Source organism: Polypterus senegalus, chromosome 1 (genome assembly GCF_016835505.1).
Source record: "Polypterus senegalus isolate Bchr_013 chromosome 1, ASM1683550v1, whole genome shotgun sequence".
NCBI lineage: Eukaryota > Metazoa > Chordata > Cladistia > Polypteriformes > Polypteridae > Polypterus > Polypterus senegalus.
This window is the reverse complement of record NC_053154.1, coordinates 153,664,513-153,684,066: the sequence shown is the minus strand read 5'-3', so window position 1 is coordinate 153,684,066 and position 19,554 is coordinate 153,664,513. Positions and strand designations below refer to the sequence as shown.

At 39.6% G+C, this 19,554-nt stretch overlaps 1 long non-coding RNA gene across 1 annotated transcript in view; it reads left to right on the top strand.

Moving 5' to 3' along the window:
• Positions 1 to 19,317, top strand: part of LOC120533696 — a 78,980-nt gene extending 59,663 nt beyond the window's left edge. Inside the window, exons 2-3 of the long non-coding RNA XR_005634600.1 lie at positions 18,826 to 18,907; positions 19,097 to 19,317. This is a non-coding gene — a long non-coding RNA (uncharacterized LOC120533696). The remainder of the gene's footprint in view (positions 1 to 18,825; positions 18,908 to 19,096) is intronic.
• Positions 19,318 to 19,554: the final 237 nt, after the last annotated feature.

Below are 19,554 nucleotides of genomic sequence, written 5' to 3'. Positions count from 1 at the left end.
AATATTATAAAAGATAAAAACAACAATGAAAAGTGAACAAAAGGCAATTTGATCATAAACAGGGGAGGAACCCTGGCTTCACCATAACAGAAGGATTTCTGGCTGCTCATTTCTAGTCTTTACAGCTTCTAGAATAAAATATGTTTTATTTTGTTGTTATTGTCTTGCTATCGTGCCACCATTTCTTTTTACTTATGGGCACTGTAATTTCGTTGGTCCTGTTATCTGGACGCCTAATGTCATAAGCATGACAATTCTTTTTTAAATTCTTATTATGGAAAACTTTAGTATTCCCTTTTTGTCCACATCTTTCTGTTGTTGTTTTGGCTTTTACAACAGATTTAGTATTTTTTGGTTAGTGATCCATTTCTGACTTTTGTCTAAAAACCCCTGGTCCATTGTGTTCATCCTTTATCTTATTAGCCTTTGGGCAGAACAATGAGGTGCAAAACACATACTTTGTCTTTAATTGTGGCTGCACTGCATGCATTGTACTTCCAGGTGAGTGCTCATTGCCTGCCAACTCTTGCATACACAGATCCCACCTCTGTGGTTTAAGTTTGATTTTTATGGGGTAAGATACAGACTAGTCCATCTCAGTTACTGAAGATGTCAAACTACATGACTAGTGGTCATTGGATTGTAGCATGACATGCCTCTGATTTACTACGGATTGTGTAAATGATGTCCACAACTGACACTTGCTGGAAAAGTTGTGTAGTGTGACAGGACCCTTAAGGATCAGCAATCCAAATGAGTCTGCAGGACTGAGTTTGTTTGTTAGACTAGTCATTGGTTCAGCGTGATTTATATAAAGCTTTGAGGAATGTGTGGAGGGGGTCAAAAAATGCACCAAAAATTAATTTAAATAAACTTATCATCAGGTTTCCTGTAAGGGAAGTAAACAATTACTGGCAAAGAACTATCAAAATGTGTTGGCATTATTGAGTGATCAATTTAAACCTTATTAATAAAGTATACAGTTTTGTCGGATATATGTGTTTTGAAGGATATATGCTTGTGTTACTCGGGCCACTCTAAATAAAGCACCTACCTGGGTTAGAACATAGGTTAAAATTAGACAAGTCAGATCATCTTCTCCCAGCAGGCTTTTCCACGATTGACTTCACTGGGACAGGCATTTCAGACACTTAAGCTTTTAAGTGCTCTTGAACTTATTAACATATGAATGGAAGCACCTATTACCAAGTTCATGAGCAAGTACAGTGGCCATAGATCCTTTTCCTTCTTATTAAGACACACTAATGTGTCAACCAACGGCTCTGATCAAAGAAAATAAATAAACTGGATACTGTAGATGTTTACTGCGCAAGAAGACTAATTAACAAAAAAATTCGAATTCAGCGGCCAGTCTCATAATTTCTATTCCACATTCTGTGTTTTGCATGCAGGTTTTCAGAGGGTGCACTTATTTCTTCCAAGATGCCAAAGATATGAATGTCACTTTAATTGATGACCTTAAATTGTCTCAGTGTGATTGTATGCTCTATGACAGATTAGTCATCTCTCCAGGGTTTCCTCCTGCTTTATTAACAAATACTACCAAAATGGGCTCGGGCTCTTCATGACCCAGATAAGGCATAAGCAGGTTTGAAAATGAATATATAGATGTATAGAGTGTATTAGAAAGTCACCCTAAATACGTTTACCATTTCAGAGTCTGTGTTTTGTTTTACTTGCTGTCATAGTATCATTTAACAAAGAAAATCTAATTTTGCATTAGGAGTGGTATAGTGGTTAGCACTGATGCTTCATGGATCCTGGGCCAGGATGTTGCCTTCCTGAATGTTTCCTTTAGGATACTCTGATTTTCCTTCCATAAAGACATGTGAGTTATATTCATTGATGATTCCCAATTGGCCATGTGAGAGTATGAGTGTGTGTGTGTGTAGACATGACTGGGCTCTCCAATTGACTGTCATCCTGTCCATGTTGGACAACTGGCTTGCGCCCAGTTTTGCCAGGAAAGGCTTCATCTCCCTGGGACCTTAGCTTGCATTGAGTGGGTGTGAGAATGTTATGCTAACTACTTATTTAATAGAAAAACAGTATACATTTCCTTTCATATCTATATTAGAAAGATACACGATTATTAATTTATCTTATCCAGCAGCGTAGATTAAACTCCATATTTCTAATGCACATTTATTTGCCTTCTGTGAGCTGAGGGAATAGGAAACACCTTGAAATGCATGCTTTTGTTTTTGCCCATTGGTATGACAAGCGACTTTACTCTAATGGCTCATTTGGGATACAATAAAGAAACCATTTCAAGTGCCTTTGGCTACTCCAGTTTCTTTTTAATACTTGGCTTCAGATGCTACAGCAAAGACAGGATTAATGAAACATATCTTTTACAAACTGGAATCAAATTTAAGATTAGAACAAAGGTTTTCTTGGCCTCATCTGCACTACAGCTCCAGCCCAAAGAGTGAGTGTGAATAGTTGATTTATTTGCATTGAGGAGAAGAAAAATCTCATATTTGTCCAATTAAAGGATTTCTAATGAAGCTCATTTATTTATTATTCTTTTTGGGGCATAAAATTTTCAGGATAAAAACAAAACATCATTTTGCTACTTTAAGCCCAATGATTGCAAAATCAAATAGTGCAAGGTCTTAAAGATCCTAGTACTAATTCCTGCTAATTAAGTTGTTAAATGAATCCTATTTTTCACAGGTACATCAACAGTATGATGCTATTAGGATGGTAACACATCCATTACAAATAAATATATATATATATATAGTTTTTTTTTTTTTTTTTCTCAGTGTAATGCAGCTAAAGGTGAGCATAATTTTAAAGCTTCTGACTACATATGTAGAGTTTTGCTCAGCACAAACTAACAAATACAGGTCATTTTCAAACAGATTGGCCATAGTCAGAAATTCAGTCTGTCGACTCTGATATTGCTCCTTTCTTGATTGCTCTAAACACTGGTGATCACAATCTGAATAGCTATTAAAATAAGGTGAGCTTTATTCCACAAATGCAAACATTTATTAGTCTTATATAAATAAACATTTTATACTGTATACATTTGTGACAGTGTGGAAGTGTGACAAAGTTTTAATGCTCTTCTTTTATTACATTTTCTAGGCTTCTTCTATAGGCCAAAGATATATGGCTTGGACAATTGGCAACCCTAAACTGACCCTTTGTGATTGAATGCTAGTATGCCCTCTTACTGACTAGCTTGGTCATAAGTCACTATATACAGTATGTTTTCAAACATATGCAGCATCCATACATGTATATATATTGTGAAGTATAGCGGCCCGGACACACACAGACGGACACCGTTTTAATCATCACCCACGTTTATTTACAACTATATTACAAAAGTGCACCGCCACCAACCCCCCAGTCTCCCCAAAGTCAAAAGTCACAGTCCACACACAAACACTCGGGTCTCTCCTCGCCTCCTCTTCCACGACCTTGTCCTCCTCCTCACCCAACTCCAGCCTTGATTACAGGGCATCGGCTCCTTAAATAGGTGGCTGATTGGTGACCACACCCAGCCACCTGCGACAGTACTCCCCCGCTAGCTGGGACCTCCCGGTACCAGCGGACCATTCCATGAGGACGAAGATGCCTCGGTGCCAAGCTGACACATTACAGGGTAGGGCCCGAGCCTGTAAAGAAAACAGAAAAACAAGGGGTGGGGACGTTGCCCTGACTCAGCCCCTTGGCTCGTCCTTGTAGCTGGGCCAACGTTCTCCGCTCCAATCGGCCCTCTGCTGCTCCCCCATTCGTCTCCGCCCGGAGGGCACATCGCTCGGCCGGCGGCGACAGCACAAGGCGCAGTTCTTTTTGCAGCTCCTGTAACACAGCCGCCAAGGAGAGAGAAGCAGCCGGCGGTGGGCTTACCTTGTGAGTGGTTCCACCGACCGACTGCTCTCTATGGGCCTTTCCTTGCGGCCCACTCGGGTTTCCTGGGTGCACAGGACGGACATTCCCTGCTCTCGCCTTTGACCAATTGCTGGCAAGAGAATAGGACACACTGTCCAATCCCGTGCCTGTATTGAGGAGGAATTTCTGGCTGGCCTTCTCGCTCTCCTCTCTCACTGGAGAGCGTCTCTCTGGGCAGCTCTGCTGCTGCTGCGGCTTCCACAGCCCCAGTCTCACTTTCTCAGCAGCCCCCGTCCTGGGCTCCACGTCGGTGGGCCGCCCCTTAGTCCCAAAGTCCTTCAACAGACCCCCAATGGTCCATACAGCACTTTGTTGCTGCGGGGTTGGGTGCACGCCGCCCCTGCGGCACGTGGGTGGGCTCCCCTGTTGCGCCGGGCCTTTCACAGAACATTTCTGGAATGCAGGTCCCCACCTCGACCCAGGTGGAGCATCCTGCCGGCTATGCCACTGTGTAAAAGGCGCTATATAGCGCCCGACCCGGCACAGACCACGCAGAGGCACGTGTACAAAAACACACAGGCTTTAATTTTTTTTCAGCTGTGTGACACGTCTTCCCCGTGCCACACAGCCCAAACACAGTCCCAAAGCACAAAACAAAACAAACCACAATTCTCCACCTCGCTCCACCACTCCTCCCAGACAAGCTTCATCTCCTTCCTCCCAACTCTGGCTCCCCAAGTGGTGGTGGCTGGGCCCTTTTATAGCCCACCCGGAAGCGTTCCAGGTGATTAACCACCTGGTCCTGATTGCACTTCTGGGTGGGGCTGAAAGCTCGTCCAGCCGGGCTGTGGGAAGCAGGCAGCTCCCCCTAGCGGCCACGCTGGGCCCCAACCAAGCTGTGGAGGACTCCATCTCCCATGGAGCCCTGCGGGCTGTTGGGGAGTCACTGTCGGCCAGGGAGGCTGCCACCAAGCGTCCCGGGGGAGGTATTGGACTGCCCATTGCGGCTCCCCTGGAACATAAGTAGTAGGGGCGTCCCTGCCGGGCATGGGACCCAGCTGTCCTTCACAATATATATATATATATATCCCGGCCGGGATGCCATGAAGGACTGGAAGAGGACGTGCGCCCACCTTGGATCACGTGGGGGCCATCACCCTGGTTGCTTTGGGGGCCACGGGTTGAGGGCATGGAAGCCCAACCCTGTAGGGGCCCGTGGTCACCGCCAGGGGGTGCCCCAATGCCTTGGGAACCCTGCACCTCAGTACTTCCGCCACACAAGGAAGTGCTGGGGGGAAGAGAAGCAGGGACACCGGAAATGCTACCAGGAGTACAGCCGGCACTTTGGCCACACAGGGGCGTGTCGGTGGGTGATTGCCAGGGAGCACTTGGAGCATATCCGGGTGAGGATAAAAGGGGCCGCCTCCCTTCATTCGAGCTGGCCTTTGGGGGAAATCTTAAATTTCAAATACCAGACACAACTGTCCTCAAGTTCAAAATGAGTCTTTTATTTTACAAAGTAACTTTACTTTTCAAAATCAGCACAAACACAATTCTTTTTTTCCCTCCACCACTTTTTGCCCTTTTTCTTTTTTCCAGTCTTTACTCTGATTAAATGGGGTGAGGCGGAGAACTCCTTTTAAGCCAAATTAGGGTGCACTTTAGGCACATCAACATCATATCCAGGTTGCGCTTCCAGGTCAGGTGGAACCATCCCCTGACAAGAAAACCTCCTCCCATCAGCATCCATGGACACCAATTGGACTGCCCTCCAGAACTGCAACTCCCATGCAGCCCTGTGGATGCCCAAATGGGAGCCAAGCCAGAGGGATGCTGCCACACAGCGTACTATTGGAACTCATGGCCCATATATATTTGTGTATGTTTTTGCCATGTTGGTTGCTAGCATGTTATCCATGGTATTGTGACACATGATGTGAATTCCTAACCACACCCTATCAAACCTGGAACACACCCACTAATTCATTTGGTTAAAAGCATTTTGTAGATATATCAAGAGAAGGACAGTTGAAGACAGTGAAGTTGGGATTGCATAGATAATTTAAAGGACACTAAATGAAACCAGTCTGATCGGATTAAAGTAATTTGTTGATGACAAATTTCAAATTGCAGATTTCAAAAGTTAAATAAAGCTCTGAAAGAATCTCATCTGACACAGGGGCCACATGTATAAATGATGCGTACGCACAAAAATGTTGTGTACTCCCATTTCCACACTCAAATCGCAATGTATAAAACCTAAACTTGGTGTAAAACCACGCACATTTTCACGGTAGCTTAAACTCTGGCATATGTAAGTTCTCCGCTCAGTTTTGCAAACTGGTGGAACCCAGCATCAAAGCAGTGATTTTGTTCCAGTGTGGTTTCCCTTTCTTTTTTAGATCCACATGGATTCTGTGTCCTGTCGGAGGAAGAGAAAGCCCGTTTAAAAAGCACATAGTGATTCACACACATAAAGCACATAGAAGAACACATACAAAACAAAGCATTTAAGTTTAAGCTATTTTAGTTACGATGGGATTTGAGAAAATTAACCGATTTTAAGATGAACTTTATGATGTTCTACTTAAATGACAAAGTAAACTATGTGATTGAAGTGGAAATTTCAAGATTAAAGTTGATATTTCGAGCTTTTTTCCCCACTGTGTCCCTATTTTTTTTTTCTTTTCTCTGTACCCTAATAAGCTTTCATATGACGTTCAGACAGTGGGCTATGACTCACCTTTTAATGGTGACCTTGATATCTGACAACTTCTTTTTTATTTCGGACACTCTGCAACTTTGTGAACTTGAGCTTTCGAGTTTCTCCGACACTCTATGTCACTTGATCAACTTTCTTTTGTTGTTTATACCACTGTTTAAACCACTGTTTAAACCAACAAATAGTATGTTTTTCCTTGCCTCCACTTGGTATTCGCTAAAAATCTTCTATTTTCCCCCGTGCTTTTGCCATTGCTTTTTTACAGAATGATGAGCTTAAGGGCTATTTATATTGATTTGCATATTCAAAGAGGTGTAATACTGGCAGGAGACGGAGCGGGACGGCAGGTGCGTGTACGTGTGTTACTTTTCATGCGAACCAGGATTTATGGAGCAGAAGAACGTGGAAGTTGGCGAACGCACAGATTTATACATCTGAATTTTTTAGTGCGTACGAACATTCCTCTTTTGTCCGTACTCCATGTTTTAGTGTGAATTCTATGCGCAGGGTATGCATAAGGCTCCTGGTGATTTACCTTTACCCACCAAGTGCAAGTCTTCCCTAAATTCATCTACTGAAACTGAGGAGTCTCATATAGATACATCTTCCTCACTGGGCTCAGACAGGATCAGACCTTCTAGGGAATTAAAGTGTAAATGTAAGAATTTTCCAAAAATAATTATGCTGCAGCAGCAACCTAGTAAACCTTCGAGAAGGAAAGAAAGAAAAAAAATGCAGTTGCATATAGGAGCCACAAACTAGACTTTTTTTTCAAAAATAATTCTTCAAAAATATTTATTAAGAGCGCTGATTTAAATTTGATGTCTAAACTGAAAGTAAATGAATCACCTCTTCTAAGCCCAAGAAACAACAGTTTAGAGTTTTGCCCCAGACACAAAGTATTATGTCCATGTGTGACGAACCTCAAATTTAGCCCTTTGAAGAAGCAAATATTTAAATTCCAGTGTTATGTGAGTAATTAATAATTCATACTGAGGGACTACCACATTAGGGCACACATCTCCTATAGAAGAAGATATGAATCAAGCTTGGAAATTGTTTAGAAATAGAAAAACTACTAGCAAATGCAATTCTGAAATTTTAATATCACCTTTTATAGATAGCCAGCCAAACACGTGGCCATCTACAGAGCCAGAAATAATTGAAATGAATGAATCTAATTTCTAAAGTAAGGTTTTTAAAAAAACAGTGCTTTGGACTGAAGAAGAGTCAAACCACCTGTCTGTGGCATAACATGTAAGTAACACAGCATACAATAGCAATAAACTACATGTGTGGTTGGAGAGAGGTGTAGGTGCAAACAAGGCAAGAGACTAAGATAAAGTAAGATGCAGTTACACCTAGATTGGTATTGATAGTTGGATAAACAAAGAATATTCTTTGGAAGATATGGTTCTTCAATTGGAAGAGTCAATCAAAATTAAATCTAGAATAAACTTACAAAGAAAACATGTAGAATGTGGGTGACAATAATTCACCTGAAGTCAGGTCGGTCCAGTCCAAACTCCTTTATCTTCTTTTTCTCTTCAAATGAATGATTTATTATCGGGTTTTCATTAAAAAAATAACTACATTTTCTTAGATTTCTGAAGTTCCACTTGAAGTTGTCATCTCACTAAAGTTGTGCTCTCTCATTTCAGTAATGTTAATGATGGGTGTGAACTGTGAACCATTGATGTGAACCTGAAAGAGTGCATCGACTATTATCCAATCACATTAGATTAAAAAAATATGAAATAATAATTCACTGCCAATAAATGGGGTAGTGTCCGGGCCGCTGAGAGCTGCATCCCTGGAAAAATTTGAAGCGACCAATTAAAGAGCAACCTCAGGTCACCTGCTTGCCAAAAGATCAAGGACTTACATAGACTTACACAAATTCTCATCTGACTGATGCCCTTCGCTCAGGAAATGTAGTTATTCACACAAAAAGTAAACAAATACAAGTCTGAACCAATTTTTAGTGGATGTTGACATGCGCTGACACGAGGCATGTTGTGCAAATAAGCACATTTTTTTCATGATTAGTTCACATTACCTAATTAAGTAGAGTTTTTAAAATATTTGGAGGGAGGGGCGGCACCCGACACCTCACATTACAAACCTTCACTGAAACTAGCCGAGACAGTCACAACTATGAAGTACCTTTTGTTTCCAAAGCAGTGAACATCTTTAGCTTATATCCTAGATTCCATCTGAAAAAGAATGTTAAGAAAGCCAGATCTTTCAACATTAGCTGAGACCTTGGACATGTCGGGAAGTGACAGTGAAGTTAGCCATAAGGATAGCAGAGAAAGTAGAATCAAGAGGCTGAAGAAAAAAGATAAAAGGAACCACCACAGGACCTAACCATGTCATTGAACCTTTGATCCATCCCCCCAGTTCCACACCTACTGGCAGAACATTAACTGCGAATGAATCTCTGAGAGTCACATGCTACACAGTTGTCAGTCCTCTCTTTACTGCACATATACATTTTTATTGCTGTGGTGTTTCACTTGTTATATTGTGTAAATCCTGGTTTTATCATTGTCTGGACTTCACTTCTTATGACACCTATCCGCTGCATATTCAGTAATTGCTGGCAGAAGTGGTAAAGATTGATGGTTGTGCAAAATAAAGGGTAAGGGTTTTATATGTTAAGATTACTTGGGTGGTACTGGAAGGCAAGTAGAGGTAGAAGAGAGTGGTGATGGGATTGTTAGTTTTGTTCTGTTGACTGGTTCAGTATTATGGGTATAAATATAGGGTGAAAGCCCTATATATTATGAACAGTTATTTTGGATGTGTGGGGCTATCTACAGCAAACCCAAATTGGAAAGAAGTGAAATATAACCCAAAATATAATGGTTGTATATCCATAGTGTGGGCAATGTGGACCAAAAAAAGGAGACCATTCAGATCATTAGTGATTTCTCTAGTGCATCCTCAAAGGAGTCTATATTTAACAGTACAGCAACAAACTCCCTCAGAAGCCATCTTAGTGCAGGGAAATTTCTTTACTGTGTTAGAACCCTTAGTATTAGTATTACATCTTCTGACCACTGACATTAACCAGAATATACTGTAACAGAAACATAACATAATCGAGATCTTTATGCAGGTATGCTGGACGTTTGCAACAGAACTTGCAAAATCAGCAAAAATGCATAATGCCTAATTACCTGTTTTACAGAAAAATGATTCATTCTTATTAATTAAATGAATGTGATGTAATATTACTGTACTTTAATCACCTTAAACATATAGTTTAAAATAAAATGGAGACAGGAATATGTGCAATATATTGATCTTATTCTTAAACATCTTAGAGTTTTTGATAATGGAACAGTACCCAGTGAAGTTGGAAAATACATAATGATGAAACAAAAACCCTCCACTAATTGACATTTGATCTCTCTGCAAAGATGTGCTGATTTTGCTGAGGTACCGCTTAGAGTGGGACTACATGCCTGGAGCATGTACAGTAGTTAGAATGTTAGGATGCTGTGAATAACAAAGAGAAGATTCTATGGCTCTGCTAAACAGCCAGCTGCTGAACAAGTTGCTTACATGTGAAGTTTTTTGGATGGCTATGCATATCAGAGGTATATGTACAAAAAAGCACAAAATGATTGAAAATATCGACAAAGTACATACTCTACTGTATTATGCTTCAGTTCAAGTGTTGGTTGCTATGTATTTATCTTTGTCAAAACTAGTTTACTTCAATCATTAGTAGAAATAATACAAGTCACTAGATGATCCATCCATCCATTCAGTATCCAACCCGCTATATCCTAACTACAGGGTCACAGGGGTCTGCTGGAGCCAATCCCAGCCAACACAGGGCGCAAGGCTGGAAACAAACCCTGGGCAGGGAGCTAGCCCACTGCAGTCGCTAGATGATGATAAATTGAAATTCAAGTAGAAAGAAAAATTTGTAGGTTTTATGTGCCCATTCATTTCTGTGGAATTGTCTTCATTTGAGACATACGTAACCTGGGCCCAGCCTCACAATATATATATATATTAGGGCTGGGAACCGATTTACAAAAAATAACTAATTAGTTGTATACATGTATGCAATTAATGACTATTAAAACATTAAAACATGTAATTATAATATTAATACATAAACCATGAAGTAAATACAGATGACCCCCGAAATTCATGGGGGTTACATTCCTAGAGTAGACCGCGAATTGTGAAAAATTATGAATTTTGGCTGTGGTCAAAAAAATAACTATAAATACCTATTTTTATAGTTTAAACCCTAAATATGCCCCCAAAACACTTTAATTTCATTTCGATCTCAGCTTAATACATTACCCTAAAAAAAAGAATATAAAGGTAAACTTGTATACTGTACAGTACTGTACTGCTATGTCTCCCACAGTACTAGAATGTTACAAATGTAGAAGATACAAATGTTACGCCTATATATACTGTAATTCATGCACGGGCGATTTCTTTGGTATACACTGTCATTTTCTTTGTTATAAGTAGGGTAAATACGTAATAATTTAATTTAATAAAAATACAGTAAAATGTATGGGTACTCACCAATAATGAACCTTATTGATTGAAGAAGATGATGATGATGATGAATTAGCTGTGCAGTATGATAAAGGTACTGTAAGTAATGAAGATAATGACTGCACAGCAAAGCAGAGGATTTACAGCTCCACGGGTGGTAGTAGTTCAAACTTCTCCTGGAGTGTGTTAAACTTCTTCTGGCGCTTAGATTCATTGCCAGAAGCCTTAGCTAGTGCAGGACGTTTGGGCCGTATCCTAATGCTTTAAGAAGACAAAATGAAAAACACGAGAACACTCAGCGAAATGCTTGAGATAGCTACACAAGGTAAACTGTTATGATGCAAGAATGCTGTGCTGCTTCTGTCGAAGATGCGTCACAGGGCAGCAACCAATCAGCAGCATGGAGAAATGAATAATGCTCTCGGATTTGCTACTTTCACCATCCCAAGCTGCATTTTCCTGTATGTTTGCTTTGTGTTCTCACTACAGTACAGTATTGACACAAAAACAGTCATAAAAAAGAGGATATTTATGGTTTCCACTAACAATTATTAGTTAGGTTCTAAGGAAAAATCTGCGAATGACTAAGGCCACGAACTCTGAAACGTGACTTTGCAGGGGTCTACTGTACACACTGAATCACAAACTGAGTGTAGAATCAAAACAAAGGAATTAAAAAAGAAAATTAATGGCTTAGTTTAAACATAAACAATGAGCTTAAACCTGAACTTTTAACAAAATACTACTTGAGCAATTACAACCTGAATCTGAACGCCTTCCTAAAAGGCAAGTTGAAAAGAAGGCAATAAGAGAACAATGAACAATGTATTAATTCTCAGATTGGTATAGCATATGACTTTGAATGCACTGCTAAAGATGAATTTAATTAAAAGAATATGAATCTCTTAAATGAACATGCATTAAAACTTGTGTGAAAACTCCACAAATACTCTCCTCAATTGTTCATCCATATTAGAAAATTAAACTCTGCACAAGTGCTGCGCCTGTGAACAGCAATCTTCGAGCTGCTTTTTTTTGCTGCCCTCTGCCCTGCCTCTTCAGACAGTTTAGCACATCTAAGAGAGTTAATGCTTTTGTGGTTGGTAGAATTGAGGTGTGCCTTGGGATTTTTTGGGTTACAAAAACGTGCCACCACAGAAGAATGGTTGGAAAACACCGCTCTACCTACACCATTGCTCCTGGCATGCTTAAAAAGATCTCCATAGCTGCTATATTGCTTAAAAACTGACACAGTGCATTACTTGGATGGTTATGTTCCATTCTTTGCATTAATTAGCGAAGATACTGCAGACTGAAATAATGGGTTGGTATAATCATTACATTTCTATTTCTTAGAATTTTGTCATTATATTAGGGCAGTCAGTTCTGTAAGCTACCGGCAACCGCTGAGTTAAATACAGAGATACTAGAGACTTATTGTAATTTTAATGTCACTCAAAGATAACTTATTTAGCACTTATGTGATATGACATTGAATCAATCTTCTTAGAGAAACATGAAATTAAAAAAAGAGCGTAATTTTTACCTTTGCATCTTTTCTCTAGCATTGCACCAGGAATACCATAATCCCCCCCTCTTTCCTCCCACTCCAGTTGTATATCACTTCTGTTGGAACCAAAAATCCAATACATTTTATTAAAACATGCAACAAACTCCTTGGAATGGATGTTTCAAGAATGACATTGAATGAGTATGTCACGAGTGATGTGTTAGGTAGATAGACACCAGAGGCTGCTAGAAGGAACTCAAATAAATGGAAGTTGTCCTTGACCTTGGATGTAATTCTGATATTGTCCATGAATAATCCTGTGATGGGGTGTAAAGCCACTTTTCAGCCAGAGGATCTTTGAGGGTATAACAAAGTGGAACAAAATTCTCAGCTGATGGTTGAAAATGAGATAAAGTTGTGCGTAGCAATTATGGTGGGAAGTAGGCAAGCCACACTGCATAACAGATAACGGTTCAAGTCTGTTAAGACTGGCCCAGTACTTGTTTATTTGCACTTTTTTTATTTTATTGATTTTATTAAAATCAAATAACTCCATACAAATGACTCAAGTTTTACAAAAAAAAAAAGGTTTGAAACAAATCAACACCCACCCCTGGTTTATTTACACTTTTAACGCTCGCTTTTAGCTATTCATCTTTATAGTTATTTTTATAAATAATGAGGCCATTTTATTTACCTTTTGCCTTCTTGGTATTTTTCTGGTTCTGAAAAGAGAAAAAAATATGTACACTCTCATATGAAAATAGGGAACTAAAATATATGTATGAAAATAATTTCAACATTATACATATCAGTACAAATAAACAGTATACTCTTGCAAAATTACATTTTATTTGACAGTGTAGTACAACATACTTGCAATAACTCTAGTGTCCTTTACAAAAATAAAGACAAGCTTTTCTCTCAACTGGCAATTGTTAGCATTTTAGGGTGCTTTTCAATGGACTGGCAACTCTTCTGTAGGTCATTCTTGGCTAGCAGTTGTTACTGATGTTCTGCAACCCTGACAGATATACATAAACCAAGAAAATGAAGAGAGAAAAGTAAGGTAGAGTTGTGTCTGTTTCTATATGCTGTGATGGACGGCCAGGGATCCTGCTGCTCGAACTTAATTGAGGAACACCTGGAGTGCTTCCGGGTGAGGTATAAAAGGGTCTGCCTCACTCCACTCGGGGAGCCAGAGTCGGGTGGAAGAAGACAGAGCTTGCAAGTGAGGAGTGGAGAAGGCGGTGAAGAGAAGTGAAGAGAGGAAAAGAAAAGAAAGACAAAAAGATAACAACTGAGTTATTGAGAATATTTGGGTTTGCATTGTGTAAAAAGAAAATAAAACGTGTGTGTCTTGAGGACATTCTGAGTCTGTCTGTCTGTGTCCGGGAGGCAAAACTCCACAATGCAAAAAAGGGAAAAGGTGAGAGATAAATGCTACTGATTAAAAAAAAAAAACTGCATTTAGACTATTGAAGCTTCAGATACTTTCTCTGTGTGCTAGTCTCTAAATCTCAAACTCTACAAGTTAAGGTTTTTAAAACAATTTGGAGCAATACAAACTGCTAGTGTTTATTACTACAGTTAATTATTTTATATCATGTGCTACGATTGCAATCTGCAATGATTTGGCTTTGAGTGTTGGACTTAAAGCAACCAAAGTAAACAGTGACATTTAAACGCTCTGTGGTGTTATATTAGAGTACACATTGTAGTGAGTTACACAAAACCACCATATGCTGCTGAATACTGATCATCCGCATTTTATTAGCTATCCACAGTTTGGCACAGCAATGGCTAATCAAAGAGTTATCAAGCAGCCTGACGTGGAGGATGAGAACATATACTGTAGTGCAGTTAATTTGCAACTGCGTAAACATTGCTGTTAATCAGCTTGCAAAAGACTAAAACAGTATGAAATGGAATTCAGAAGAAATGAGTTTCAATCTGCCCCCACACAGGGCATACCATTGACAGTCTGCTCTGTGTAATTTTAAACTCTTTTTACTCGAAGGAAGCTGCATTTGCGAAATAATTGTGCAGATAAATGACACAACAAAACTTTGCAACAGCGCACTACATAGCTGCACAATAAGACTACTATGTGCAGCCCAAAGAGAAGAGCAAACCAAAAAGATCTGCCAGAAAATAAGAGCAACATGAAGTTTAATACTGTGTAAATGGACAGTCCCCCTGGGCCTCCTTGAACATGTAATTTAAGTATTGCTCCCTCTCCTCGGAATAAAAAGGTGGTATCAGTTAAAGTTCATGTGGAAATGATGTAATAATACGGCAGCTTGCCACAGTTTAAGTTGCACGCACACAGGAGAGCTTTTGCCTGTTTCTTGCAGTTTTTAAGAGGTGAAAGTCAAATCTCTCGAGACCACTTTTGCCATAAATCACCAAAAGAAATATTCCAAATTTTTGTGTTCTTCAAGGAATCTCTCACCTCCCAGTGAAAAATAACTGCTCCCCAGAGATGTGCGGTCAACATTTTAAAAGTGTTCAGGTCTGCATGTTTATTTTGGACTTGAGCCCAAATGCCAGGCTTGCACCGTGCAATCACCCAGCACAGCGGGCCACTGGCTTCTGATGGACATGACTGCCGCTAGGACACATTTACAGACTTGTTTTGAATTGACTTGGGGTTAAGAATTATGAGAATCTGAGGCTCACATTCAGGGTGTAAACTTCACGTGGCAAGGAGCTTCTTGACTCCTGTCCAAAAGTTTAATAATAGGCAGCCAATTTGTTTTTCAAACCTCGACAACGGAAATATTCAAGCAGTGTTAAAAAGTCAGGTTGAGCCTGTTGTGCTTGTAGAAGCAGGTTAACTTGAGTTTGACCGAAACTCCAGTGTTCATGAAATAGGCCTGGTGAGACAGAGAATTAGAGGACAGATTGGGGTGTTGAAAGGTAGCAGGAGGACACCTGTAGGGTTGTGGCCTCATTATGTACACCATTGGGCTTTCACCAGTTAGGAGTGTGATGATCCATTAGCTCAGTAAAGATCAAGAGCACAAACGTGTTGGAGCCAGAGGGCACAGGGTTTACTTAAGTGTAGCACTAGTCTAGCTGGCAGTTCTTAAACATTTCTAAGTTTTGCACTGGGGATATGAAAGAAACATTGATGTAATTAGTGGATCTTGTTGAGTATCAGTGGATACAAAATGAAGTTCACACCCATGACAGTGTGAGAAGCTTAAAAGTTTATTGGGGATTAAATACAATGTCTCTTTTCCATTTAATAAATAAGAGCTCTTTGGGTATGTAGTGGGTGTTCACCTCTAGGTGGTAGACATGCATGTCATAACCTTCTGGGAATATAATCAGTCATGCAGGACAGTGTTTTAGTTCAATGGGCTTGGGATCAGTGAGAAACTCACTAAAAGGAGCCTGAAGATTGTCGCTTACTCTTGTGCCACTGTCACTCTCACAAGGAAACTGAGGTAAGAAGGAATGAATGATTTATTACCAGCTGAAGATGTAGCAGCACATGGGGTTCCTTAATGCAACAGAAGATGGCCACAGCAGCCCTAAAAATACAACATTATAAACATCTAAGATTAGACATTCATATTCTGAAGCTTGGCAGGGTAAAAAAATGTCATAAGCTACCAAAGTAACCCACAAAATCTTAGAATGATGCTTTGAGTAGGATTACTAATGACCAAAGTCACTGGAACGGACAGTGTGCTTCAGAGAATGGGAATGTAATCTGCCTCAAGACATATTTTGCTTCTTTATGTAAATGAAATAATCCCTCCATGAGAATACGCTCTAAACTTGCACAAGTTAGGGAGTTTGACTTTACCTTTAAGCAGACGTGGACATCTTTCGATTCTGGGCAGTTTTGCAAAAAGCTATAGAATAATCTGGGGGACATAATTTAGAATGGGGGCTTGGGTTATACAAACTGAACCATGTTCACGAGAAGAAAAATATTCCTATTTATAGAAATCATCATAATAGATGGGTCAGTTGAACTTTGTTTTGTTATTGCTGTGTTTTGGAACAGTTGCATCTAAAAGAACTGTGCTTAAAGGCTTCACTCTAAATTTGAAGTATGATATCATTTATTATTTATTATTTAAATTAACAGAATTCTGTTGGATCAAGTACATTTTTACTTTCTCCGTAGATAATATTAGAGAAAGTATCATAATGAGGCACACATTCTAACTATGAATTTTCAGTGGCTTTATAGGTTTATAGGAGTGTTATTTTTTATGTGTACAAAGTAAAGTGAAATTCTTACTTTTGTATATTTTGTTTGTTTGTTTTCAACCACTTATCCAAACTGGGTAATGGGGGCAACAGTCTTAGCAGTGAGGTCCGTAGATCTCTTACCTTATCCACACTTGCCAGTTCATGCTGTGGGATCCCAATGTGTTCAGAGGCCATTAGTGAGATATAATCCCCACACCAAGCGCAGAGTCTTCTTGTAGGTCACCTACCTGGTCTTGCCTGTAAAACCACCGTCGAGAGGCGTCCGGAAGGTATCTGTACCAGATGCCTGAACCTCCTCAATTTGCTCCTCTCAATGAAGAGGGTCAGCAGCTCTACTCTACTCCCCTGGATGCCTGTGTTTCTCACTGAAAGACTAAGGGAGAGCTCTGCCTCCCTGTGGAGAAAGCTCATTTTGGCTGCTTATACCTGCATTCTCGTTCTTGACCATAGCTCATAGCCATAGGTGAGGGTACTGATGTAGATCGACTAGTAAATCGAGAGTGTTACATTCTGGTTCAACTCTTTTTTCTCTACAATGGATTGGTAAAGCAACCGCATTACTGCACCTGATGACCTGATCCATCTGTCAATCTCACCATCCCTTTTCTCCTCACTCATGAAGAAGACTGCGGGTTACTTAAACTCCTTCACTCACCTCACACTCTGAGAGAACAGTCTGCCTTTTTTCTGACTAATAACCATCTACTCAGATATGTAGGTGCTGATCCTCATTCCTGCCACTTCTCACGGTCACAAACCGTCCCAATGTTTGCTCGAGTTCGCAGCCCAATAAGGCCAACACGACCATGTAGTCTGCAAAAAGCAGTGACACAACTCTAAGGCCACTGAACTGGACATACTCCCCTTGAAATTCTTACTTGCATGTGCTAATCAATATGGATCATCCTAACACCTACAGAGGCAGTGATTAGTGAGTATAACTACCATACCTCAAAACATCTGTCTTTGAAATCCTCAGGTAAAGATGGAAATTGAGGAAAAGAAGATTCTATAAAGAGTGAATAAAATAAAAGGCATGAAGGTGTCAGGGCAATTTATAAGAAAGCAAAGCAAAATGCTAGAAAAGTCGTTTTAAGGTGCAAAAAGTTAAGCAACACAAGTTCACAAGTGATCTGCAGAATGGGGAAGGAAGGGAGGAGAAAAGTGTTCAGGATCACAAAGCAGATGGCAAAAGACTTAACCGATTATGATCTCATTTGGATGCTCCTATTATAATCCTGGAATGTGAGAAACATATTACTTTGAACACAATTTTTAAATCAAAAATCACCCTAAAAGTTCCCTTTTCCAAAATGATCAAAAACATTCAAAAAGTCATTTGAATTATTTCCAGTTTCTTGAACCATATTTTATGGGTTCAGCCAGGGTCTTTGCCTTGACTTAAGTTTATTTTTTGTTTGTTTGATTTTTTTTGGCGTTTCTGAATTATTAATTGTCAAGTGTTTCATGTTTTGATTTAATTTTGATTATTTTTGCATTATTTAAATATTGTTAAATAATGTATTATGCATTTTGGTTTGAGTATATTCCTTGTGTTTTGTGGATTGAAACCCAAGAGGCGGGGCCACCCTGATGACATGGCTAATGGACCGCCTTGAGCCTTTAATTCCTGAGTCTGGGGAGTCGGTCCTTTCAGTGGTTCATTGATGTTTGGAGAGTGCTTTTCATAGCAGTTACTGCTGCTCCTTTCTGCATAAAATGCATTTACAGTTTTTTTCACCAGTTCTCATTCTGTTTCACTATGTTTTGTTTTTTCAAGAGTATAATTTACTAGTTTTCCATTTATTTGGATTTTGGTTCAACTAAAATTGTTGCACATTGTATTGAAACTGCACTAATGCTTACTCTGACTATTGGATTATTTTAGTTATGCAGGAGCCATACTAACTTAATGTTTTTGCATTTTTTTTCCTGGACATTCAAGTGGATTGCTATTTTCCTATGGAGAATGATGGAAAATCATTTGTGGGTTACCCCAGGTATATACTGAAGCCTGCCCTTTTCTGGTAATTACTTTTCCATTCATCTTATAGTATTATTCCACATATTTTGCTAGATCAAAAAACTCCAAGAGCATCAGTTTGTATTTCCTCTGGAGACTCTCTGGGTCACTGTCAATGCTCATCTGTGCTCAACCTTTCTTTCCCTGCTGTGCCGCTCTGCTTTTCTGACACAGTTTTCTGTCTCTTTGTCAGATTTGCTGTTTCCTGAGTAAGGATTGGATTTCCACTATGCTGAAATACTATTGTAACAAACTTCTCTGTGTTAAACGCCCCATTGATAGCAAGTGATTGAAGAGGAATAATCTTAATATAATTGGAATATGAAAGTATATGAACGTTTTCTACCAGAGGATTGAGCTATCACTAAGTTGTGTTTGGGAGCACATCAGCTCTTTTAATTATGAAGTATGCCATCCTGCCATAATGTACCAAATCTTCTTTATATTGAAATAAACTCTGGCAATGGATCTTTGTGTAATGAACTTCATTTAGCCATGCTTAACATAAAGCTGATCAATAGTACAGCACTAGAACTATCTGATTCATTGCAAACTGCAATCTTAATATGTCAGGCAAAAACATCTCTAAATGAGGGCACTCCATCCAGGGGTATTTACCTTACAGTGGTGTGCAGCTCAGGTCAAGACAGT